Source organism: Equus asinus, chromosome 4 (genome assembly GCF_041296235.1).
Source record: "Equus asinus isolate D_3611 breed Donkey chromosome 4, EquAss-T2T_v2, whole genome shotgun sequence".
NCBI classification, from domain to species: domain Eukaryota; kingdom Metazoa; phylum Chordata; class Mammalia; order Perissodactyla; family Equidae; genus Equus; species Equus asinus.
The window spans coordinates 34,854,839-34,882,131 of NC_091793.1; the positions used below are offsets into that span (position 1 = coordinate 34,854,839).

Sequence of the window (27,293 nt, forward strand, 5' to 3'; positions counted from 1 at the left end):
GGGAGATGCATAGTGGATTTCAAATACTTGGTACAAAAAAAAGTAAGATATCTCACCATTAGTTATTTTATTTTGAGTATCTGTTGAAATGATATTTTTTGTATGTTAGGTTATATAAAATATGTTATTAAACTGAATTTCACCTTTTAAAAAAATACGGCGGGGCTGGCCCTGTGGCTGAGTGGTTAAGTTCGTGCGCTCCGCTGCGGTGGCCCACGGTTTCACTGCTTCGGATCCTGGGAGTGGACATGGCACCGCTCGTCAGGCCACGTTGAGGCAGCATCCCACATGCCACAACTAGAAGGACCTGCAACTAAAATATACACAACTATGTACCAGGGGGCTTTAGGGAGGAAAAGAAAAAGAAAATCTTAAAAAAAAAATATGGCTGCTAGGCCACTAGAAACTTTAAAATGACACATGTGGCTTGCAGTATTGGATGGCGCTGCGTTAGGACCTGCTGCCTCTCTCAGGAGGAAAGGTTGAAGAAATTGGTGAGTGTCGGTGTGTGGACAACGTGATACAACAGCTGCCGTCAACTGTTTGCGTGACTCTCATTCATAAAAGAGCTTCTCTCTGTTCCATATTTCTTAGAAGGTAGAAGGAAGACAAATGGATAGAAATGTTAGGTTAATATAAGAAATATCTTTCTAAAACAGTTGTCTGAAGATGGCATGGTCTTCTTCTAGAGGTAGTGCGTTCCTCATCACTATAGATAATTCAAGAAGAGGTTAGTTGCCTGCTTAGTAGGGTTGTTTAGAGAGGGTTCAGATGTCTAAGGTTAATTCTCCTTCAAATCTTGAGATTCTGATCCTGAAATGAAAACAGGCGGAGGACTGATTTTATAGAAGCACGAACTAAACGGATTCTGCGGACTGGGGAAGAAAACAAAGTTTACTTACTCTTTATCTCCTTTTCCTTTAAACTTTCACATGAATATTGTTTAGTTGAGGAGCTTTGCATTCTTGGTTACAGAAAGATGTTTGGTTCTCTAAGCCTGGTGAATCTGGTGAAAAGTGTATCAGGAGTGTGCTAGGCAACAAGTGGAGAAAACAAACAAACAAACAAAAACGTAAAAACACAAACTGATAATGGCAAAATAAGTAGAGATTTATTTTAATCATATAGCAAGAAGTCTGGAGGCCAGCTGCTTCTGGCATTGGTTCATTGGCCCAAAGGCATCAGGGTGAGTGTCTCTTCAGTTCTCTTGGCTTTTCTTTTCCTTGTAGTAGCAGGATGGCTGCAACTACCCACAGTGCATCTGTGCAGCTGGAAGATAAGGAGGAAGAGGCTATCACTTTTATCAGAGAAAGCTGTAGTCTTTCCAGAAATCCCCAGCACACATACTCTGTTGTTTCGTTGGCCGGAACTGTCACATGGCCCCTCCTTGCTACAAGGGAAGCTGCAAAGTGAATGCTCTTCTGGCCTCCGGAATGGAGCCAGTACAGGAGCAGGCTGGGAATGGTGGTTGTCTCAGCCCAAAGAATGGGGTCTGCCACAGGTAGTCTCAGGTGTGGCTGAGGGTGCTGCTGCCAAATCAGATTCAAGTGCTTTGGGGTCAAGAAGAACATCATCCAATCCCTTCTTTTTGTTTTAAAAAATTCTTTCACTGAGTGTTTTTGGCTGTTACTGATGATTATTGCCTGCGCTGAGTTTTGTTAAACAACGCCTTCTTTTAGAGATGAGAAACCGAGGACCAAGTTCATGCCTTTGTTTCTTGTTTTTATTTTTTTTGAGGAAGATTAGCCCTGAGCTAACTGCTGCCAATCCTCCTCTTTTTGCTGAGGAAGACTGGCCCTGAGCTAACATCCGTGCCCATCTTCCTCTACTTTGTATGTGGGACGCCTACCACAGCATGGCTTGCCAAGTGGTGCCATGTCCTCACCCGGGATCCGAACTGGCGAACCCAGGGCTGCTGAAGCGGAACGTGCGAACTTAACCGCTGCTCCACCGGGCCGGTCCCCCTTTGTTTCTTAAATAAATTTCTTGTAGGGTAGGAGTAAGGCTTCTCACTTTACCCCCTTCCACCTCTCTTACTTCGTTAGCAAAGAGAGCATAGCCCCCAAAAATGATAAGGCACATTGGATATGATTGTTACCATCTTGCATCTTTTTAACTTAGATTTGAACATTTGCTTTACTACAAGGGAATTTTGAGTAGATGAATGTAACCTGTATCTGGTAAGGAACAGACTTACTATTTTTGTGTTCGTCTCCCTGTTAACTTACTGTATTCTCCTATGGGTATCAGTGGGACACTTTATGTCTGAGAATAAAACTGTTTCAAACCACCATGATTACTGGTAGTGTTCGGCTGAGTTTCTGATTGTCATCGGCTGCTGCACATACTCCTTAGAGATGCAGTGGCATGTTCTCAAGCTGTTCTCTTTTGAAGTAAAATATATTGATTGATTAAAAAAAAGAAGAAATTGAACCAGATGCTACTACTGCCTTTAAAGACTCAAGGCCCCCACCCCACCATAGCCCACCTCGCTCCTCCCACCAAATCCCTTGTGAGCTACTTTGGGAAATGATGATAGTTTTCCTAAGAGCGTGAAAATGAAAGGCTGGGAATACATAAGAAATTCAGATTGTGCTGAGGAGAAGAATTGACTTGTGGAGTATTGTAATGCAAAATGAGTTTGGTGTGTTGTAACGGAAAGAATTTGATATATTAAACAGTAAGGGTCCATTGTGGGTTGAGAAGCTGGGGACATTTCTTTTCACTATATTGTGAGCAGAGAATTTGAATAGGAAACTAGGTGGGTGTGGAGTGCTTCGTCTCTCCTACCCATTGTTGGGCTTTATATATACCCACCTCTCTTAGCTCAAAAACCTCTCCCTGGGAGGTAGATATTTTCCCAATTTTGCAGAGAAGGAAGTTCAGAGAGGTGAACTTTTCCAGGGTCTCAAAGCTAATACGTCCTGGTGCTGTTATCTAACCCACGGCTGACTCCAGGACCCATGATTCTCCTGCCGAGTTAGTCTGAATGTTTGCAAAGTCTGCAGCTCGAATTGTTTTTGTGGTTAATGTTCTTGAACTGGCAGCGGGTACATAGTTTAGCCATTTAATGACTCTCTCAACTTTGTTGGGCTTATTTATTTGAGACCATGTATTATTTATTTGGGAGAAGAAATGTATTTTTACATTTAACTATGTAGGGGAGGAAGACATATCTTCTACCCTCTGGGTCCTTCTGGCTGTGCCATGAATTGAATTCACATGAGACAGAATAACAGGAGAAAATCAAGCAAACTTTTATAACGTATACACATGGGAGAGGCTCAGGAAGACTAGAGCAACTTGCCAAAATGGTGGAGGCTCTCATCTTAAATACCATCTTCAGCTAAAGACAAAGGAGGATGTTGGGGATAGTGGTTTGGGGCTTCAAGGGGGTGGAAGGCAATTTACATGGAGATGGAAATGTAAATGGGCCAATTACATACAAAGTGACCCGAGAGACACATTTTACAGTATATCACGGTTATCTTATGGTATTAGCTCCTTCCTGGAACAGGCCTTTTTATTTTAAATTCTTTTAGGCAGTTGGGGTGGGGGTCAGGAGGCTTGGGGTTGGAGGGAGGTCAAAGTTTCTTTCAGAGTCTTTTGGTCTTTTGTTCTTAAAAATAAGCAAGCCAAAGAGAAACATTTTGGGGTGGCCAATTCTGATCCTCTACAACTACATATTTGATTTTTCTCAGGTCTTGATTTTGTATTAGAGAACCAGGCCTTCCTAGTATTCTTTTTGGAGGGGTACGTGTCTTATCAGGCAAAAATCTTATTCAGATAAATACATGCCATGACAAGTGAAGCATAAAGCACTACAAGTTATTATTTTTTCCTTCTTCTTTTTTGCTGTGAATCTTACCAGGTAGAAGTTTGGTTTTCATAGCAGGAAGGAACAAGTAGCAGCTTTGTGAATGGTGGAATTTGAGATTAGACTGATAAAGAAGACAGTGTACAACAGCGCCCTAGTTAACAGAAAGGAAGAGAGCTGTTGCCACAGACATAGGAAGGTCTCTTGTAACTGAAAGAGGACTCTGGCACTGGGCCATCTCAGTTTCATGATAACATGAAAAAGCAGGAACCTTGGATTTGCTCTTTGTTATATTCCGTTCCTGTATAATTACCAACTCTACTCAGATTTTGAAAGGTCCTTTTATTTTGTGATTGCGTCTTTCAGCAACAACCTTATTATCCTGTTATGCAATTTGTCTCATTTACGATGCTTAGGTGGGAAACCCTTCAGCCTCGGCAGTGGAAAAGATCACTATGAGCATTTTCTGGTGCTTTTGCTTGTTTTGCTGTTGAGCAAGCAGGATTCAAGACAGGTGAATTCTTTCCAGATGTGCTTTTGAACAACCTGAGAGTCCCTGGGGTCTCTTCAGGAATAACACAAGTGACTGTCTTCTTGTCCCTTTCCTCCTCTTCCTGTGGTCACTCTGCAGAGGGCTATGTAGTTGTGACATGATTCCATAGTGAATTCTGAACGGAGGAGGAGGGGTCATTGGTTCACCCAAGCAGCGACTCTTGAAGCTTTGATGGGTCTGCTTATTTGGGTACCAGAACCCGTCATTCTGCAGGAGACACACAGCAGTTTTTTGTTTTGTTTGTTGTTAGTGAGGAAGGTTGTCCCTGAGCTGACATCTGTGCCAGTCTTCCTCTAGTTTGTATGTGGGACACCGCCACAGCATGGCTTGATGAGCGGTGCATAGGTCTGCACCCAGGATCCGAAGGTGTGAACCCTGGGCTGCCAAAGTGGAGCACGAACTTAACCACTGTTCCGCTGGGCTGGCCCAAAGACACACAGCAGTTTTGCTTTCATTTCTTTTGTTACAATTTTAGGCAAGAAATGGAACCGTTTGCTCCCAGGACACAATGTCCCTGTGTAGAAGTCAGTGATAACAATTTATGGGCTTTAAGGAGTCTACAGCCAGGCCTGTTAGTAACTGAAGCTCTAATCACTTGACACTGATGACCTTTTCCTGACGTTTTTGAGGAGAGGGGGAATATGGGAAGTGTGGCTGCTTGACCCACAGTTCCCAGTTCCCAGCTCAGCGACAGGCAGACAGGATAGCTGAGCCAGACGGAGGAGCCAGCAAGTCAAAGAGATTTGCTGCTGTGTTCAGACATGGAAGACAAGGCACCCTCAGGTCCGTGTTAATGGCATTCCTTCGGTCTGGAGGACTTAGTGCAGCTTCTCTGTGTGCCTACTCATTGCCAGGTGTGTTCAAAGGAGAGACTGGGACCCACCTTAGGGCTCAAGGGTCAGCTCTTTAGGAAGGTTTTCCTGATAAGATTCACTGTTCCTGGTGGAGGACTTGGTGGTGGTCTGCTGGGCTCTCTAACACAGAACTTATGTTGTCGCATTATGCTTGTCTGTTTCCTTGTGTATCTCCCCGTCTAGACTGTGAACCCTTGAGGACAGGATAGTGTCTTACCACTGTTTGAATACTCAGTGCCTAGTACACGTTACATGTTCAATAACTGTTTGTTAAATAAATGAAATAGTGATGTTTGGCTCCTGTCTTCCACATGATATTCCATCCCTTCCAAGGAAAAAATTATACCAGAAATTGTACTAGTTATCCACAACTGGTAATCAGAACTAATGAAACATAGTAGCATAGACATGCATAGAGTTGAAGAATAAAGGCGATGATAAAATGCATAGGAATTGGGCAGGACATATATGAAGAATACTTCCAAACTTAACTGAGGTCCATAAAGGAACAGTTGAATAAATAGAGGAAAATACCACGTTCATTGGTGAGAAGCGTCAATATAGTAAATACATCAGTATCACTGTTCACATTAATCTAAAATTTGACGCAGTTCCAACGAAAATTGAAATGGGATTAGTCCTCTATGGAATCTGATAGAATTTCTAAAGTTCAGAAAAATATTTTTTGAGAATAGTGAAGAATGAAAAGGGGGAGATTTTTATCTCATCAAATATTAAAACGTTATAAAATATAGTAAAGAAAAACTGAATAGTATAGGAACTCAGAAAACAGAGGCCAGTATAACCTGAATGCCAAAACTTGACAAAGACATTATAAGAAAAAAATTATAGACTTCATTAACATAGATGCAAAAATCCTTAACAAAATATTAACTAGTCTACCAAAAAATTAGAAAGGATAATACAGCATTACCAAATGGAGTTTGTCCCAGAAATTCATGATGGATTTAGCATTCGAAAGTCAATGTAATTTATCTTATTAACAGAATAAAAGAGAAATTAGAATGGCATAGCTCCAATAGGTAGTCTAAAAGCAGGCTTGAGTATATATGGAGACCCAGTACAGGTCCACAATCCCTTATTTGAAATGTTTGAGGTCAGCCATGTTTCAGGATTCAGGGTTTTTAGCAACATCTCATAGTCAAAGTCATGTTTATTTCTACAGCAAAACAGATTAATAATGACACTAAATGGGACAAATAAAGACTAGAATAGCCTCCATGTTAGCTCAGGTCAGGCTTTCCCACCAACTGAATTTTGGCACCAAAATTTTAAAAAAAAAAACCAAAATTCTCCGTTTTCAGAATTTTATGCTTTCAGAATCTTAGGTAAGGAATTACCAACTTTTGGCCCTGAGCTAGCATTCGTTGCCAATCCTCTTTTTGCTTGAGGAAGATTGTCCCTGAGCTAACACCTGATGCCAGTCTTCCTCTATTTTGTATGTGGGATGCTGCCACAGTATAGCTTGATGAGAGGTGTGTAGGTCCACGCCCGGGATCTGAACCCGAGAACCCCACGCTGCCAAAGCAGAGTGTGTGAACTTAACCACACACCACTGGGCTGGCCCCAGGAATTATCAACTTTTTTATATCAAGGTGGCATTTCAAATCAGTGATGAAAGGATTTCTGAAAGGTGTTGGGCTTACGTACTAGTCACTTAGGAGAAAAAAGATAACGTTAAATATCCTTACTTCATAGTGAAATTATTTATGATGAAAGATTTTACTGTTACAAAATTAAAGGATCTATAAAAGTCATAGAAGAGAATATATACTCAGTCTTCATAATCTTATAGTAGTTAAGATCTTTGTAAGCATTACACCAATGACAGAAACTAAAGAATTAGAAAAGAAAGAGAGAAAAAGAAGCGAGATTAAGCTATGTAAAAATTAACCTCTATATAACAAAGAACACCATAAAGTTAAAAACTAATACCACTGTGGGAAAAATGTTGGCAACATATATAGGACCCAAAGAATTATTGCCCATAATTTATAACGAGCTCTTACAGATTAATAAACAAAAGGTGAATTCTCCAGCACAGAAAGGGACCATGGATATGAAAAGGCAGTCTGTAAGAGAAGAAATACAAATGGCTGCCAATACGCCACTACAGACGACAATTGTGACTACTACAACCAGCAGCTACTGTTTACTGAGTGTTTATTGTGTGCTAGGTACTGGGCTAAGGGCTTTACATTTAGTGCTTAAGAAAATACTGAGGGGCCGGCCCGGTGGCACAGAGGTTAAGTGTGCATTTTCCGCTTTGGTGGCCCGGGGTTTGCCAGTTCAGATCCCAGATGCGGACATGGCACCGCTTGGCACGCCATGCTGTGATAGGTGTCCCACATATAAAGTAGAGGAAGATGGGCACGGATGTTAGCTCAGGGCCAGTCTTCCTCAGCAAAAAGAGGAGGATTGGCAGCAGTTAGCTCAGGGCTAATCATCTTCTTCAAAAAAAAACCAAAAAGAAAATACTGAGACAGGTGCAAATATTTACATTTTGCAATGAGGAGAGTCCAATTCAGGGAGTTAAGGCAGCTTGTCCTAGGTCACACATTTAGCAGGGCCTTTGTAACCCAGGATCGTTTGCCTCCAAAGCTCTTGCTCGCCAGTAGACACTGACATCCTGCCTATGTATATCAATATGCTTATGAAAGGAAAACGCAAATGAAAGCAAGCTGAAGTTACGGGTTTGTTTTGTTTATCAGATTGGCAATGATTTAAAAAGAATACTCGTTGCCAGGGAAGGTCAGGGTGTGGAGAAGCCTGCTCTCTCTTCTATTGCTGGTGGGAGTGTCAATTGGCATGATCATTCTGGAAGGCAATTTGGCAATATGTATCAAAAGCCACATCCTTTGACATAGTATTTCTACTTCTAGGAATTTGTCTGAAAGGATTGATTTGACAAGTCCTGGTATGTACAAGAATGTTCAATTCAGTATTGTTTATAGAAGCATAAGGGTGAAAGATACTTGTCCATCAATGAAAGATTGGTTAAGTCAGTTATGGGAGAATTGAAGATGTGGAGCTTTATTTATTAATTTTTGAATATTGTCCCTGATTCACTATTGGATGGAAAAATAAAACAAAACAAAGTAGGTTGCAAAACAGTACATGTGGCGCAACCCCATGTTTGAGAAACTCAAAGTGTTTGTATACCCGTATATGCCAAGAAAAAAGTCTGGGTCGTGGTGTTGACAACGGCTTAATTGTAAGTGATTTATTTTCTTCTTTATATTTTTCTGCAGTATTTATTGATTTATTTTTGCTGTACACATATACTCTGGTTTTTACGAAGTATTTAAGAATAAATATTATAGTTTTCCCATAGTGACGGAACATCCCATCTTGAAGATTACGCACAAAATTTGGCGATTTCATCCAGGCCTGTATATTTACTTTGCTTTTGTTATGGAGTATTTAGGTACTTCCTGTACTTACATTTCACTCTTGGAAAGTTGACATAGGCATGAGTTCGCACATGCACGTGACTTCCCACATGTTTTTCCAAGAATTGCCAGGCTTCTTTTTTCACTGATTGTGTTTAAAGTAATCGTTTGCCAGCTGTTTGGTTTACAAATCGAGTCAGTGTGAAATTGACGTGAGTAAACTTCTCAATAGTTACAAGGAAGTCCTATTCCTATTTGCCCCATCAGTAGATCAACGAGGTCTGGTTTCCTTATTGGGCTGACACCTGCCTAATAACAGATGGCATTTTTAAAAGTGGCCTTACAAACATAGCTGAGGAGTCCTGCCCGAGGAATCTCCTAGTTTAGAAAAGTAGTATTTCTGATAGGGAGACAGTCACGTTGGGAATATCTTAACTGTGAAAACTAGTATTTTATATAGCCCATGAGCAATTTGCACAGTGACTTTGAACATCTTCCTAACCATTGTCTAATGACGAGAATTGTGGACGAAGTAACTAATGTACACTTCGGTGTTGTCTGAAGATTTGGATGCAGAGACACGAGTTCCATTTGATTCAACTGGTAGTTTAAGAAATAGATTTTCAAATTGCTTACCAAATGAGAAAGGAAAACACTTGTGAAAATGCTGGTTGCAGATAGTTCTAAAGACCATTTGGGGCAACAGAACAAGATGACAACTGCCGAGAAAATGCTTAGAAATGGGCTCTTAGAGACACGTCTTAATGCAGTAGTTCTGAATTATCTTTCAAATGGTTTATTGACCCTGTTCTCCTGTTTTGACATTCTCTTTCAAAGGCGTACAAGTTACACTGATAGTATTTGAATAGTGGAAGTCTTATGTAGCAGTAAAGAGGGTACATTTTGGAGTCAGGCAGACCTGGGTTAAAATCCAGGCTCTACTATGCAGTTTTTTGACCTTTGGCAAGTTACCCAGTCTCTCAAAACTTCAGTCTTTTTGTCTCAAAAGTACCAAACTTACAGGGTTGTTGAGAGGATTAAATGAGATAATTTTTGTAAAGAGCTTAATAGCATCTGGCGTGTAGTAAATACTCCGGTTGCTCTCATCATCATAGATAGTTCAATCTCTTAGAGAATATTTTTATAGTAATATGTGGTATGATTGAAAGAATTTGTGCTGCATTGTCTAACAGATCCAGATTTGAACCCTGGCTTTGCCCCTTAAAAACCCCATAATCTTGGGGGCCAGCCCAGTGACGCAGTGGTCAGGTTTGCACGCTCCTCTTCAGGGGCCAGGGGTTTGCAGGTTCACATCCGGGGTGTGGACTTACATGCTGCTCGTCAAGCCATGCTGTGGTGGCATCGCACATACAAAATAGAGGAAGATTGGCACACATGTTAGCTCAGGGACAATCTTCCTCAAGCAAAAAGAGGAAGATTGGCAATGGATGTCAGCTCACGGCCAATCTTCCTCACCAAAACAAAACAAAAAACCCCCCATAATCTTGGGCATGTATGTCACTTATGCTCTGAGCTTTAATGTTCTCCATGAAATGGCATCAGTATCGCTTACCTTGTCAAATGTGAGGATTAGAGATAAAAGGTCAAGTGTCAAACTCTATTTTAGACCAAAGTAGATATTCAATAAATGGTTACTATTATCATTGCTATGAAGCTAATAAATATCAAAGAACATCTTAAGGCTTTTTATACTTTTTCTCTTATCTTTTTTTTTTTTTATCTTTAGTTGTAATTTAAGAAATGGGTACATATAGCCGAGACTATGCAATATAAGAAAAGTTTAAGGGCCGGCCCCTTGGCCAAGTGGTTAAGTTCCCATGCTCTGCTTCAGTGGCCCAGGGTTTCGCTGGTTCGGATCCCAGGCACGGACGTGGCACCGCTCGTCAGGCCATGCTGAGGCGGCATCCCACATGCCACAACTGGAAGGACCCACAACTAAAAATATGCAACTATGTACCAGGGGGGCTTTGGGGAAAAAAAGGAAAAATAAAATCTTTTTTTTTTTAAAAAAGAAAAGTTTAAGAAGTTATATAAAAATTTATCATAATACTACATTTGGTCAACAAAAAGAATAATCTGAAGTGATGGATTGTGTCAGGAGAGAAACGTGCGTACACAGGGCCTGGCTTTGGGGTGCTTGTCAGGGACTAGTCTCTCAGGAAGAATTGTGAGGGGCAGTGGTTTCATTTCTCACGATCACCTCCTCTCCCTAACTACAGTGGAGACGTGGACGTCATGGGCCTCTGATCCTGGGCTGCCTGGCCACTTGGCCAGTCTGCTATCGCTGCTGGAGGCGCCAGGTGCACCGGCACTGAGGGAAGGCCTGGCTGGCTGGCAGGCATTGGTGATGTTGTGCTATTGAGTTCCCCTGTGGAGGCTGCCCTCCCAGGTGGGCTTCATCCACACACTGTACATCTTGCTTCCTATTTGCAAAGTATGGTGCTTAATGTGATCCATTCGTCCATCTGTCCTCCCTCTCTCCTTTCCTCCCTTCCTTCCATCCATCTTCTGGGTGCTAGGTGTAGCAGTGAACAAAACAGATAATGTCTTTGCCTCAAGGAGCTTATATTTTAGAAATTCAAAGCATTTTCAAATGTATTATCTCATTTGCTTTTTACAACAAGTATGTGAATTTTGAAGTTTTCAGTACTTTCATTTGATAGGTGAGGAAATGTTTTTTGGTTTTTTTTTTTTTTTTTTTTTGTGAGGAAGATTGGCCCTGAACTAACATCTGTTACCAGTCTTCCTCTTTTTGCTTGAGGAAGATTGTCGCTGAGCTAACATCTGTCCCAATCTTTCACTACTTTGTATGTTGGATGCTGCCACAGCATGGCTTGATGAATGGTGTGTAGGTCCGCACCCAGGATCCAAACCTGCAACCCTGGGCTGTTGAAGTGGAGTGTGGGAACTTAACTACTACACCCCTGGGCTGGCCCAAGGAAATGGGGATATTTTGAGATTAAAACCTACCCAGGATAATAGTACTACAAATAGAACCCATTATTTTTCATTCTTACTTTAGCATCCTTTCTTTCTTTTCTTTTTTTTTTAAGGAAGATTAGCCCTGAGCTAACATCTGCTGCCAATCCTTCTCTTTTTTGCTGAGGAAGCCTGGCCCTGAGCTAACATCTGTGCCCATCTTCCTCCACTTTATATGTGGGACACCTACCACAGCATGGCGTGCCAAGTGGTACCATGTCCGCACCTGGGATCCAAACCGGCAAACCCTAGGCCACCGAAGCGCGTGTGCAAACTTAACCGCTACGCCACTGGGCTGGCCTCCAGCACCCTTTCTTTGATGACACACTGCTTTCTATTCTAAATATGTTTCCCATCATCAAAGCACTTCTTCACGGTGTTTTTTTCTTAATACATCAATCACAGGTAGCCAAATGAATTTGAAAGAACATTAAATGAATTCAGTGGACCTGCTTTAATTAACGTTTCAATGTGTTCCCATTGCTCTTAGGTGAGATTTGAAATCCAAAGTGTGGGCTACAGGGCCCTGTGCCATCTGGCTGTGCCACCTTCCCAGCTTTCTCTCGAGACGCTCTCCCTCTTGTTACTTGTCTTCCAGACACATTGGCTTTCTTTCCTCCCCTCAGAAGCATCTGTTCGTTCCACCTTCAGGCCTTTGCATGTGCTATTCCCTCTGCTTGGAATGCTCCTCTCTGTTCTTCTTCCTGTCCCTCCACCCCTGCCTTCATCAAGCTTCACTCAATTCATAGATCTCAGCTTCAGTGCCTCTTCTGAGGGGAGGCCTTCCTCATCCCTCAGCCACAGTCAGGTCCCTGTGCCGTCTTGCATTCTCGCAGCGCCTGTGGTTTTCCCTCATAGCATGCCTGTCACCATCCATGATTTGTTTGCTGCCGTCCTCCCCTCTTGGAATGTTCAGAAGATCAGCTCCATGAGGGCAGGAACTGGTTATCTCATTTCCACTACTGTCTCCCCAGATGGCATTGGGACTTATATTCGATGCTGCCAAAATATGTGAGCGGCACGAAACTGAGAGCGGCACAAGTAAATTTAAATGCTTAGGCTTTGTTCATTTTCACTTCCCTCCAGAATGTGATTCTAGCAATAAAGGCAGTTTATGAAATGATTTCTCATGTTTTGCTAATATTTAAATAAAGAATTGGAAAGCAACTAGTAAGATTTGGAAACATAAGGTGGCAGCAAAAAGTGACAAAGGGGAAAAACAAAACCTAATATAGAGCCTGGGGGAAAAGAATAAACCAAGTTAGGGGGCTGGCCCCGTGACAGAGTGGTTAAGTTTGCACGCTCTGCTTCCGTGGCCCAGGGTTTCACTGGTTTGCATCCTGGGTGTGGACATGGCACCGCTCATCAAGCCATGCTGAGGCAGCGTCCCACGTGCCACAACTAGAAGGACCCGCAACTAAAAATACACAACTATGTACCGGTGGGCTTTGGGGAGAAAAAGGAAAAAATTAACTCTTTAAAAAAAAAAAAAGAAAAAAGAATAAACCAAGTTATTTGTTTTTATTCTTTTTCCCACTAAACTGTGATCAGTTTGAAGTCAAGTACCAGAACTTATTTGTGTTTATATTTTCAAAGAGAGTACAGTGCCTGTCTCATAGTGGCTGTTGAATAAATGTTGAATGAATGATACACCTTTACCTTTGAAACTGACTTCTTGTGTTCTTAATTCTGATTTAAGAAATAGAAATTGTATGATTATGGAAAGAATACTGGATTTAGAATCAGAGAGACCTAGGTTGAAGACTGCATTGAAATGAGAATCCTTATGCGTACCAAGTGGGCTTGTTGGCAAGGTGGCACATAGATGGCATCTATAAAGTGTGTAGCAAGCACCAGGCACATGTAATAAGTCCTCAGTAGACTTTAGCTCCCCTTTCTGCCTCTCTCCCATTGATCTAGTCCCAGAAAGACGTCTGAGGAATGTGGTACTGCAGGGGAGGAAGAAATTTTCCTCTGCCTTTCTAGGTTCTTCCAACTGGTCTAAGAATTAAATTGACACGAGACAGAATAACAGGAGAAAATCGAAGAAAGCTTAGTAACAGGTATACGTGAGGGAAACCCAGGAAAACTGAGTAACTCTCCAAAGTGGTCAAAGCCATCACCTTAATTAAGTACCATCTTCGGCTAGAGACAAAAGAGGACAGACGTTGGGGGTAGTGGTTTGAGACTTCAAAGGGGAGGAAGGCAATTCACATGGAGATGGAAGAGCAAGTGTTTGGTAAACAAATGTTTGCTGGGTGACCAGAGACGATGGGACATGGAGAGGACTTTGATCAAATGGGCCTTGCCAGGTTCCACCTGGTCCACCACACCTAGTTCCTGTTACACTATAGTTATCGGTGGTGATAGCTCCTTCCTGGAACAGACCTTTCATCTTAAATTCTTTTAGGCAGTTAGGGGAAGGTCAAAATTTCTTCCTGAGTCTCTTGTTCTGAAAAATAATCAAGCCAAAGAGACACATTTTGGGGTAGCAAATTCTGCTCCCCCACAGTATGTATATTGTTAAAAAAGAGAAAGAGAACCTCAAAGCAGAATCATGGCGACAGCTCTGACAGGAATCAGTACATGGCACTCGTATTTATCAAAGTATTCATGAGCCTGGGGTGCTTGAACAGCAGTGCAGCACCTTGTGTAGGAAGTGGAAATAATGTTCCTATTATTCTTGTCTACAGTCAGCCTATTACAAGGAAAATGTAGAGACCAAACTGCTTTCTGAAGCCCTTAGATTCCAAGCTTTCTGTTTTGCCCTTCATGGTTTATACTTTTCCCATCTTTACTTACAAATAGCACCTAACCCCAGCTCTGCCTCAGATTATTTCTTCTACTAGTTTTATTCTGTTCTCCACAGTAAATTCTCTCTTCTGCTTCTGCCATCACTGCCAATTCAAGTAATTTTGATGGGTGAATGGAGGGTGTGTTAAATTTTGCTAGATCCTCTGATTTCTTTGAGTTCCACACTGATTTCTTTTAGGATGTGACCGGGTAGGCCAATAACTCTCCAGTCCCCCAGCTTCCACCCTCATCTAATTATGATACAGAGGACAGAATTGTGACCAGTTTTTCCTCTGAGGGTAGAGCAAGAGCAATGGTTTCAGAATATAGTGTGACAGCCGTAGGACCAACCATCAGGATCTCTATGAGCCTTGCACTAGGCTCCTTATGGTTAAAAGCTTGAAGTCATTATACAGCCACATCAATTTAGTTCTCTTGTATAACACTTTTCTGGTGCAAAATATGCAAAGCCCTGGAGATACAAATGCAATTAGTTCCTCAAGGAATTTGAGTCCAGCAGGAGAGACAGACACATGAACAAATGTGGTACTATCTGACTGGGGTAGTACAGGTAAATGTACAAGTGACAAAGGAGGCAGTGATGACTCGGGTGTGGGACAGCTGAGGGAAGGTGGCATAGGCCACCTACTGAAGATTAAGTTGGAGTTTGCTCTGTGGACGCGGTTGGAGAGGGTATTCTAAGTAGAGGAAACAGCACGTGGAGACAGGGAGCCACGGACTAGCATGGTGTGTGCAGGGGACCCCTGCACAATCTAGATATTGCTAGATTGTTAAGTATGAAGGCTGCTGTGAAGTCTGGCAATGCCAAGATAGGTTATGGAATCTCTTTCTTTGGACTCGTAATATCAGAGCATTCACCTCTGCTGAGGATCGTTGGGTCGTAGTTTTGCCAGAGGTAGAGGCATATACTTTATGTGTCAGGTAAAAGTCAATGACTATTCTATAAACATTGAAACTGTGTTAATTAATTTAAAAGAAAGGACTCAAACTTCGGACTTCATGTGCTATTCCAGTATGTGTAGTTTTCAAGTCACCCAATTAAGGCAGAACTCTGCTCCCTCTCAGTGAAACAAATGCATTCATAAAAACAGTACAAATTCAGTGTCACCCTTTCTCCATTGGAGGGGGGACTTCTTCTGGAGCAAAGGTAGTTCTAAGGGAATCAATGTAATAGGAAAAAAAATGGAAGGTGGCTTCTCCTTGTCCACTCTTGGCTGCCCAGGAGTGAAATGGCGCCTAGGGTACTGTATACCTTTAAATCGGCCATGTTGCCTGTTTCTCGGCCTTCCCGGGCCAAGGAACCGGGTAGTGAGTTTATAGTTGTAAGAGCTGGAGCGGGACTGCTGTGCTTGCAGTTGCATGCTTTTTATGGAACAGGGAATGTTGTTTAGGGAATTTAGGCAGCTGGAACCTGCCGCATTAGCAATTTGGACTAAGGAAGAATTTTAGAGTGAGAGAATAAAGCTCATTATATAATTTCATTTGGGTATTCAGGAGGCCGAGAGGGGAGGGGATGAGAGTATTATGAAGGCAAGCAGGAGCATTTCATAAACAGCTCCCTCTCTATTCATTTTTACTGTAAGAGCTGGATTTAAATTGGGTGATCACGTGGCCCATTTTGAAAAGGGCAGTCATGTTCTTCTGCTGTTTCTTAGCTGTTTTGTCAGTTGGAGCAAAACAACAGCACTGCTCATTTTTTGCAGGGTTAGAGGAAAAAGGAAGGGCTGGCAGAAGAATGGGGTGGGAAGTGGGAGCAGAGAGGAGAGGCCAGAAGTGTCAGACTGTGGGGACAAGGACCTGAAGGAGGCTCGTTTGGCTTCAGGGATGGAGCCTGGAACTCTGCCTTTTTGAAGCCTGTTGACAATCTCATCCTAATTTAGCCTTTTGTGGAATCTTCCATGAGGAAGCAGTTGCCAACTTCAGTCTTCCTAGAGAATAGAGCCTGCCGACTCTGTTATGAAGTCTACCCAGGAGAACTGGCAAAGCAGGCCCCCTCCTTAGAACCGGGATAACGCTGCCATGAAGTGAAACTCCTCTCCTCCTTTGAGGAAACACACTCAATTCCTCACACCTACCTCACCCCCACTCCTCCTCCGCCCCCCCCCCCCAAAAAAAAACACCAGCCCTCAGCAAAAACTAAAATTCACGTCGCTGTAACCTTTGGTTATTCTTTTTTGTGCATAAAGTGTCAACCTCCTGTTTTATCTTCATGAACAAGGGAAATCTTATTTCTTTCCAGAAGATCACAAAAGATAACAGGGACCAGATTCAAACAGAATAAAAATCGTTAGTAAGTCAGAGAGTTGGGCTTAAAAAAAGACAGAAAAAAGAATGTGTTCTCTCGTTGGCCTTAAAATGAGTCCTAAGGGGAAATCATTTAGGTTGCTGGTGGCTTCTTTCTTCATCATTCTAACTTAACGTTAGTAAAGTGTGATTTGAAAGGATCCTGGGAATTTGGGAATAGAGAGTTTTATATATTTTTTTCCCCTTCTTCTCACAGCAAAATACACAGGTATCTGACTGTTGACACTTGAACTGAACTATGCCAGTTGACTTTTGACATGGTAGGAAGTGCCCATGGATGAACAGCTGCCCCGATAAAGAACCACGCCAGCTGTGTACTTTCTTTCCAGCTCTCTCCGGCACCCGAAAGTGGGGACTTCGAACAGTGGTTAATGTAGCCTCCTCTCCTTTTAAAAAATGTTGTGTATCCTGCTCATTTCCGATACAGATTTGAGGTTGGTACCCACTAATCTTAACAGGACATTTATATTATTATTTAAAATCGAATATAATGTGTTATTTAGGTTTTATGAAATTATCCTGTTTTTAGGGTATGCTAATGGGCTAAATTTGCCTGAAATACTGAGATTTAGATTATCCAACTTTTATTGGCATTGGAGGATTTCTCTAAAAAAAGCTATTAAGATTACATATCAATATCATATAAATCTTTCTAGGAAAATATAATCGAAAGCATCAAGGCTGTCTCCTACAGTTGGTGGTTTCTGTTATCTTAGTTCTCAGAGCTATGAAAATATCATTGAGTTTCGAGAATTCAAAAGGATAAATAAAAATAAAACTCGAAGTTTTGAAATGGGAAGAGGGAAGGATGCTGGAAGTTGTCTTCTGTTTCTAAAATAGCCATTCAGATCTTAAAAATAGAAAAAACCAGAAAATTATTTTTCATTTATTAACCAAAAAACCCAGCTTGTACTTTTGAATTAATGCAAAGACCAGTGTAAATCCTAATAATCGTTGTGGAGGCTACCAATTACTCCTCTGCTTCTGATCTATTGTAGACATACCTTCACTTTTCCTCCTCATTACCAATCACTTTCTTTAATTTTAAGAAGGCTTTCATTAAAACATTGGAATCATTTATTTTGAAGCATGTAACTTTAGAAGAAGTTTACTGATTTTTATGGCATAAAATACAAACGTTTTTATTTTAGGATACAAATCATAAACTAAAAGTTTACTAGGGGATTTTGGCAAAAGATATAAAAATACGTGGAAGGAAAAGTATATTTAACTAATACTGTGCACATTTTTGCAACAGCGTATGACATTTGGATTCAGAGTTTTAACTAGTTAGTAATGATTTTTTTTAAATGGGAAAAAAAAATATCTGTCGAAGCAGACTAGGCACTTTCTAGATATTTAACTTTGATGAGCTGAAATTAGATAGTGAAGCAGGGTAAGTAGAATAACTTCTTTTTATCAACATCTAAATATTTCTTCTTTTCTTTAACATTTCAGTCAAGTTTGAAGAAATCCCAGAAATGAGATACCCATTAGCTGCGTGGAAGGAATTCCCAGGATTATGAACTGTCTGCATTTTTCTATGGCATGAAGACTCTTATTTTCAAAACATAATTTGGAGGGAGATTTTTAAATTTGTTAATTTTCCCTAATGTGTGGTTTGCCAAAGGTTTTATTTTTAATTAAAAAAAATTGTTTTAAGAAGCTGTCCGAGTCAATTCGTTTTTGTTTGTAGTTTTCTTGTTTGATTGTTACTGTGATTAATACCTGAAAATAAGTTAGAATGGAATCTATTTCTGTGAAAGCCATATTCTTAACATCAGTATCTACCTAGAAAATATAGGAGTCACACTTGATCATTCATAATCATTTGGAAATTCTCTGGTCTTTTTTTTTTTAAACCAGCATTGACTAATAATATTGTGTGGTTGGTTTTTATTCTTGTCACAGCAGTTTAGTTATTTTTGTATAACTAGAGTTTTTTCCTAATAGTCAGAGATAAGTCTATTTGTGATATCAAAAAAACTATATACATTTGATAATTTTGTTGTATAAAATGCTTAATACCTGTTAAAAGCTGTTGACTTTCGGTTTTAAAACAGCTCTGTAATTTGGTGAGTGAGTCCTGCAAAGATTCCGGCTTTCTCTGTGGCCTGCTTGCCAAATAATTTTTGCAGCATTTTTCTTTGCTTTCTTATAAACACTTAAAAATTTTACTTGCTTTTCCGTAAGTCCAACGGTTAAGTTAGAAAGCACCGAAGTTACTATGAAATTGCCCTTTATTTTTTCATACATCAGGGAGGAAAGATAGATTTTGTGTATCCCCTGTGAGCTGTTAACACAGAAATGCTTAGGACTGCTGTTCTCATGGAGCTGTGTGCTGCCTTATTACAGATGAAATGATTCTGTCTGACTGCCCTGCTTTGAAACGAGTTTTGTTGCTTTCATGCTTAAGGCAAAGATATTTAATTTTATTTTTGTTGAGAATATCTTGTAATATACTTCTCCCCCATCTCATGCTCCCAAGTTTGGGATAAGTATAGAATCTTTTAAGACTGCAGGTTACTTCTGATTTACTAGAAAGCATGACATGTGAAAAAGTGGCTGAGGATTATAGAGTCCTGCCTTAAAAGTTAGCAAGGAAAAAAGCTAAAATATCAAGGAAGGTGCTACTACAGTAAAAACTTTATTTCTTCCGTAAAACTCTATCTCATAGAAAGCCTTGGATGTTATTCTCAGCTATCAGAAATGTTTAAATATGAAAGTAAAGATGGCATGAAAATGTAATAACTTCTGTACTTAAGCCCCACTGTTCTCAAGGTGTGTGGTTATTAATCTTGGTTTGAATTTAAAAATTATATAGTTTGAGATTAGTTTGCAGATAGGGTCGACGGAGGTTAGCACATGAGGTTTGGAACGAGGAGGCTGATAAAATATTACTCATAAGCCTTTCTGCTCCTGTTTTTGACTCTGGAAATGCTGTTAGATAGTTTTACTCTTTTATGGTCTTATAGCTGTGATCAAAGTAAATAGGTTTAGAAATAAAACGTCTATTATTTTCTCCTTTGTAAAATAAGGGAGCTGGACCCTGTTTTTTTCTAGGCTGTTTCCAGGGGCAGGAATCTCCGGTTCTGAACTCTTATTACTCATTCTATGCTCCACCTTTCTACTCCGTATGCCTTGCTTTTGTTATCTGATTTGCAAGTCAATGTTATGGAAAGTTCTCTATTGTAATGCAAAAAGCTTTAGCTTCAGGTCTTAGCTGATATCAACCCAAAAGCGCCATTCAAACCACCTTGGAAAGAAAGATCTTTTAAAAAGATGGCAAACTTTGCTTTCATGTGAGCCCAAAATGAAGTTCTCGAGTAGCATCTGGCTGTGCAGGGTAATCCAATCTATTTTAATGCAAAGATTTTCCAAGAAGGCAGGAAACAGTCAAGGGGAAGGCTTTCAGGCATCTGCTGTTTCGTTTCCAGATCCCTTGTGTTAATTTAATGTTTCTAGGGAACGGGCTCTTTCTTTTTTCTGAGAATCCCTCCTCTAGGAACTGGTGAGTGCGGTGGCGCTGTGCGAACAGCAGATAAGCAGAGAGCTTGGCGCGGGGCGCTCGGCGGTCCTCATCTGGGAGGCGGCACGTCGCCCGCCGCCCCGAGAGCGCCCCTGGGTGTGATCTGCGGGTGACGGGGCAGTTTCCTTTCGTTCCCTGCGTGGTACGCAAAGGCGGCGCCCGAGTGACAGAGGTATACTTGAAAGACGTGTTTATCTGCATTGGTGCAATTTGGCCTTAGTGAAAGGTAAATATGAAATGAATGGCTCGTCCTCACTCCACCAAAACCAGGGAAACTCAGCCAATCTCAAGGAAACAAACCAAACCAAACACGAACCTGAGTGAAATGTGAATCTTGCAGAAACACTTCCATTTGTGTTGAGAAAACGGGGGAAATCGGCATTCCTTACGACAGCCTGCTGCCCATGTTCGGTCAATTAGCAATCAGAGGTTGCCGGGAAGTTTCTTGTGTCCCGGAGCAAGTTCGGCAGATTTTGTTTTCAAGGGGCTAACTGTGCTAATAGAGTCAGGTGCCTGGGCGACTCCAGAACGTTAACACGTTGTGTTCTGGGTCCTTTCTCAGGTTAGTTAGGTCTGTCTCCCATTCTCATCTTCCACCTCAGAACCAGAGGACACCTCCAGACTTCACTTTTGAAAAGGAATTCTGCAGAGTCAAAAATAAAAGGCTACCCTTTAAAACAGTTTCGTTTTTGTACCTTCGTGTCTGTTATTCCTGTTTAGAAACTTAGAATGCTAATAATTTATGTTGCTGTGAGAATTGCCTTGTGTACCTAATGTTGCAGTTTGAGTTCACATGGCCTATAGAATAATAGTAACTTATCTAGTACTCTGATAATGCCAATATCCTTGTAGCAGCCAATGTAACTCTGTTACTAAGTTGATGGAATCACACAATTTTGGAGTTAGAATAGACTGTAGAGGTCATTTAGGCCAATTTTTTTATGGAATTGTAGGAATCCCTTTTATAACATTTCTGAGTGGTTTTTGAGGCAGTCCATTCCCCATTGCTGGAGAGTTCTAATTATTAGAATGTTATTCATTATATTAAATCGAATTCTCTCTGTGTAATTGTCACCCTTGGTTTTTGTTCTCCCTTAAATCAAAAAATCCTACAATTCTTCATATATTTTAGCGAGTGTGGTGTGTACTTGAAGACCACGGTAAGAGATTAGATTCGTAGTATTGATAACCACATTTTGGGCTCCAAATCCTTGCTTTATGCCTTATGAATCTTCTTTTGAGCTGTTTAGAAACAATGGCAGAATTGCCCGTTTCAAGGTAGTACTTGAGATTGAGCAATAAAATGTTATATTGGCAACATATTTGTTACTTAAAAAATTCCTTTGATGATTTCAGACTGATATCCTTATTTTCTGTTGTGAGAGTTTTTTGGTTTCTACGTAATGTTCTGTGCTTTAGCTGAAATCGTTTAAATAAAGCTAAATGAGTTTAACAGACTCAGAAGTGCTCATCTTCTGGTTCCTTTTTGCTTTGCCTCCGTATTAGTTTTCTATTGCTGCTGTAACAAATTACCACAAAGTTAGTGGCTTACAGTAACATCCATTGATTACCTCACCGTTTCTGTGGGCCAGAAGTTTGGGCACAGGATAGTTCTTCTGGGTTCTCTGCCCGGGGCCTCACAAGCTATCAGCAGGCCTGGACTCCTATCTGGAGGTCCTGGGAAAGAATTCACTTCCAAGCTCATTGGCAGAATTCAGCTCCATGTCCTGTTTCCTTGCTAGCTGTTAACTGGGGTCTTCCTCAGCTCCACCTTCCTTAACTCACGGCCTCCTTCCATCTTTGAAGATAGCAATGGTGTATGGGAATCTGGTGCTTCAAATCTCCCTGCCTTCCCCTTCAGTTTGCCTCTGCTTTTAAAGGACTCATGAGATTACATTGGCCCCACTTGGATAATCCAGACTACTCTCACTAAAGTCAACTGATTAGTCACTTTAATTACATGGCAAAGTCCCTTCGCAGCAGTACCTAGTTTAGTGCTTGACTGAATAATCAGGGGGTGGGAATCTTGGGGGAACATCTTTAGAATTCTGCTTACCTACCCTTCTAGATACAGCTTTCCTATGATGGTAATAGTCATAATGCTTCATTTTAAAGAGATTTAAGCATCTTTAATTTCAAAATTTGGCAAGGTAAAATTAAAATGAAAAGTCTGGGTAACATCAAATATTACTTTTAAGAATTTTTAGGTGTTTAATAAACAAGAAACATTCACCTGTAAGTTGTTTTTTTTTTTTTCAAAAAAAATCTCAAACTTCTATGTTGCAAAATCTTTCCTAATCTTGTTTTGTTTTGTTTTGAGCCTCGTAACAGGATAGCATCAGATAGAAGTCAATTTATAGTACCAATGCTGTATCTACTAGCAATAATTGCATTTTAAAAGAATGATTTCTGTCTGCAGTCTGATTTCAGCCTTGGAGAGTTTTTGATGTATTCAAATGGAATTCTACTAGAATCCAATTTTGGATAAGAAACCAGGTCCTCTGACTAGCTGCCACTTCCTCATACTTAAAATCTACTTGAATATGCAGCTTCCTAGTAGTATAAACCGCATCTTCACTTCTTGTAGAGCTGCATGCTTCTTACTAGCTTGGGGCAGGGGGAGGGCAGGCTTGCATTATGTGTCTTAATTTACTTTTTACGAATCTTGATTATCACTTGTTACTTAAAGTCTAATTTTTTCTTTGGAAATTTTAACCAGACGCCTATTCAGAAGTATGGATTATACGTGGGACAATCCCAGTGCTTTGGAACTACTGAAAAGAAAATAAAAGGATGATGACCAGATGCAGCAGTAGAACAGAAAGTGTTTGGCTCATAGGGGAGTTTGATGCGCACTTTTTAGGACTTCCCCATCTTTTTCCAGTAACTCCAGAAGTAGGGGGCCTGGTTCGGGAAGTGGGGTTCTCACAATCTCAGGCTCCGATGTAGTGCTGTGGGGAAGTAACCGGTGGTCTGGAGATCTGGGCTGGAGGCATAGGCAGCATGGATCTAGCATGGACTGAAACTCGTGCCTCTGCAGCCCTCAGGGTAATGTGGGGATGAGCAAATCTTAACCACACATCTTGAGTGACTGTGTATATTTGGAACATGCAACATAGCTAAGGTGCTGCTTTTGCTTTCCCTAATTTATGATTATTTTCATGTAATGAATGATGGTCATGGGCATTTTGGTGTAGAAACTTTTAGTTATGGCTTAGTATCTGTGCAATTAATCAAGTAGAATGTTTTAGAATTTTGTTATTACTGAAGTCTTTACAGCCGAAGTAAATGGATCCATGCCAGTACATTATTAAGGATACAATTACTTATTTATTTATCCATACTCCACTTTATTACAAAAAGATTTTGCGGAAATTTACACATACATACACACCCACCGCCACCATCACCACCACTACCACCACCTAAAATAAATAGAAGAAGAAATTGGGCAAAAGAAAAATAGGGTTAGGAGAAAAATAACAAGGCTGGTATGGGTAGGGTTTGTGCAAAGAACAGACAGCATAAAATTCTATACAGGTGGTAGAGCTAGGCTATACATTTAGCTCTGGTTTTTCTAGCAGTTAAAATCAAATGGGAGAAAAATAACCAGCTACAGGATTCATCACGTTCATAATATGATTATAAGAAGATTGGGATTTTCCTTTGAACTCATCTTGTGTTGAAAGGGGCAGTTGAGGTTTTCCTTCTGCTAGAAAGGTTAACTTTGAATTGCAATAAAAGTCATAAAAATGTAATTTTGGCAGAAATATAAATGAACAGAATGACAGAATGGAAGCAATTAACAGGACATCTAGTATTAGCTCTCTTTTCCTTGGTCCATGTTCTGATATTTGGTACGCTCCTCAGTGCACGGAGCGGTCCGGAAGATTGGCCCTTCTTCTCAGAAGCTGAAGACTTACCTGAAGCTTCTGTGGGAATGGGAAACAGAAACTGATCATTTTTCTGCAGAATGAAAACCTCTTCTCATGAAGAATTTTTCTTTATTGTATACTTTTATGTAGTTTCCAACCCATGAATTAGTGGTGTTCCAAAAGTTCATTTTTAAGTTGCTTGTTTGAAATTAAGAATATATTTCCCCCCCAAAATGGTGTTGTCTATAACCTAATTTCAGACTTGTGATGAACCCAAGGTCCAGAGAGGTTAAATATGAATAAATACAGGTCTTCAATTCTATATTCAAAACCCTTGAGGCCAGATTTTGCTGATTTTTGTTTTGTTTTTTTTTTGAGGAAGGATAATATTGTGTATATACCAGTTATTACATAGCACTGCAGTGTGGTCTGGAGCAGGATCCTATAATCAAATACATTAATACTTCTGAAGTGAAACTGATGAATATTCACACTCGGTGGGATAAATAAAAACTATAAATAGCCTCATGTCAGTTCAGGTCGAATTTTGTTGCTAAAGGAATTCACGCCAAATGAGTTCAGGTCAGGTCAGGTTTTGCTGCCAAATGAGTTATGAAAAAACTTCTGGTTTTTGGAGTGTTTTGGATGTCAGATTAGTGGATCTCTATTATACTTTTTTTTTTTTTTAAATAAAAAAGCCACTGGTATTATAAACCGTAACCGCAATGTAATGCTATTTTATGGAAAAATGTGTTGAATTCCAATTAGGGAAGCCAATAAGCCATCACTCTATTGCGGCCCTGCCCCGAGAGTGAAGTGTTTCCATCAGGCTGGAGTCAGAGCAGAATTGCCTCCAGTGTAACCCAGGAGAGGGCTCTGGTCAGGCAGGTGCTGGTGAAGTGCCTGGAAGCCAAGAGTGGGAGACTGGTAAGAGGCATAGGGGTGGGGTGGAGAGCAGGCCTGGGGGGCTTGCTTTCCCTTCTCCTATTATTCATTTCTCTACTCCCCCTACCCTCCTTAATTTTTCCTTTCCTTCTAATTTTAGGGCCTAGAGCATGGCAGTGATGTCAAGGTGGCATTTTCTCTGTAGTCTACTCGCACCCTTTCCCCAAAAACTGCCTGTAAAGATACCAGATGGTGCCAGAAACCGTCTAGTTGTCAAAGCTAGTTAAACCTGAGTCTACGTCTTGCTTCTGCTAGCTGTGTGACATTAGGTGGTTTGCTCAACTTGTAAAATGGAAAAAAAATAAAAATCTGATCTGCTTCCTATGGTGACTGAGAGGACTTGAGGTTCTGAAGTCAGTGTGATGTCTTGTGAAAGTGCTCACATGGAACGGGCGTTCAGTGAATGGTAGTATCCTTCAGCATTGTTGTCCCCTCTCATACCTGCCAGTGCTTCTTTCCTTCTCGCCCTGAACATCAGCTGAGAAGCAGGGAGCCAGCACCCGGTGGAGATGCAGTGTATCTGGAAGCAGGGAGGGGATAAGCTTCATCTGGTGATGAGCATGGCAGCTGTGTTGCATCAGTGGTCTGCAAAAGCACGAAGGCCCCAAAGTATGGGCATTTGTATATGGCCTGGTCGAGGCCTCCAATCCCTCTTTAGGGCCTGATCTCAGACTTGGAAGTTTCTGGAAGAAAGAATAATCTGCAGGCTCTTCTGGGAGTTAGGCTGGAGCCAGATACCTTTGGGGCTTACCTGAAGCTGTTTGCAGCCATGAGGGCTGATATTGCCCCGTGGGCCAGGGCCTAACAGGAGTAGCAGTAAAACTTACAAGAAGCCACTAGAAGTTGCACAGCTATTCTAGGGCTTTGACATGGGCCCTGTTTGGTGGCACTCTAGCTCTTTATATTGACTGCATGCATTCTCTCAATAATATTAAGTGCTTAGTTTATGCCAGGCACTGTTCTGGGGATATAATGGCTAATAACATAGACAAGATACCTGCTGTCATGGAAACAAATGATACTATGTTAGAAAATAATAAGATGCAAGTTGGTGGGTGGATGAGGGCTCCTTGAGATGGGTAGTCAGGGAAGTTCTGTCTGAGGTGCCACTGAAGCTGAGAACTGAAGGATGGATAGTAGAGCCATGCCAGGAGCATTCTAGATAGAGGACCAGCAAGTCCAAAGGACCTAAGATGGAGAGGAGACTGGATGACCTAGGACCTGTCTGAAGCCGTGTTGTTGGAGTTTCCTGAGCAAAGGGGAGAGGGTCGGGGGTGGAGGGAAGGGCAGGCTGGGGCCAGAGCTTGCTGAGCCTTGTAAGCCCTGGGCAGGAGAACGGGTTCATTCAAAGAACAAGAACACCCTAAGAATTTTTAAACAAGGAGGGACATGGTTTGCATAAGAGTCCTTTGCCTCTCAAGTGGACATCATGCAATATTAAAAACTGGCAGGGTGCTAGGCTCCTTTGGTAATATTCCAATGTTTCCCTTGTTTTGAACTCAAATGTAAATAATTTGAAGTCACTTCTCCCTTTTTATTTTTTAGATTTTCTCTTCAAATCCAATTAGCTGTCATCACTAATTTAGCTTCTTGGTGAAGGAATGCATGAGCAGTCGTCTCTGTAATACCAAGCAGTTCTCTTATTACCTGTTTTTTACTTCCTACTATGGATTTTGTCTGTTGATCTTCCAACACGCCCATCCTTTGCTGCCAGCATTGACATGCTTTTTCTTTTAATCCTTTCTCTTTTGCAATTGGGATAGACTTTTTGTTTGTTCATTTCTTTCATGACCTTTGGGGCATTCTTTCTTGGCTTTGCTGATTTCCTTTATAGAACTTAGTTCAATATAGCAAACCTAACACAGCTCCTTGTACGTAGTAGGTACTCAGTCAAGTTTTGTTATGTGAATGAATAAGCAGCAAGATCTGCTGGGCTTTTATCATAAACGTGAAGGTGAATATGTCAGGTTTATTCCCTTAAGCAGACTATTGTCTTAGTAGGGCCACTTTAGAACCTCAAGTCAGTGTCTGCATAGGACCCTAATAAAGGGAGGTGAGTACAATGTGGAAAGGAACTTTGAGAGTATAAATGTGGCATCTAAACCTCAAATCTAGCCGCTGTTTTTTCTTTTTAATTAAGTGGATTTTTCAGAGGGAGAGAAGGGTAGTTGTTATCATTATGGACAACT

General features: G+C 40.9%; 1 protein-coding gene and 1 long non-coding RNA gene across 3 annotated transcripts in view; one reads left to right on the forward strand and one right to left on the reverse strand.

Moving 5' to 3' along the window:
• Nucleotides 1-27,293, forward strand: part of CRADD (CASP2 and RIPK1 domain containing adaptor with death domain) — a 182,550-nt gene that overhangs the window by 38,510 nt on the left and 116,747 nt on the right. The gene's annotated exons all lie outside the window — the stretch shown is intronic.
• LOC139045051 (uncharacterized) lies at nucleotides 1,090-20,740 on the reverse strand. Its single transcript, XR_011502638.1, has 2 exons — nucleotides 20,601-20,740; nucleotides 1,090-1,269 (listed from the first exon to the last, which is right to left on the reverse strand). It is a non-coding gene; the product is annotated as an uncharacterized lncRNA (long non-coding RNA).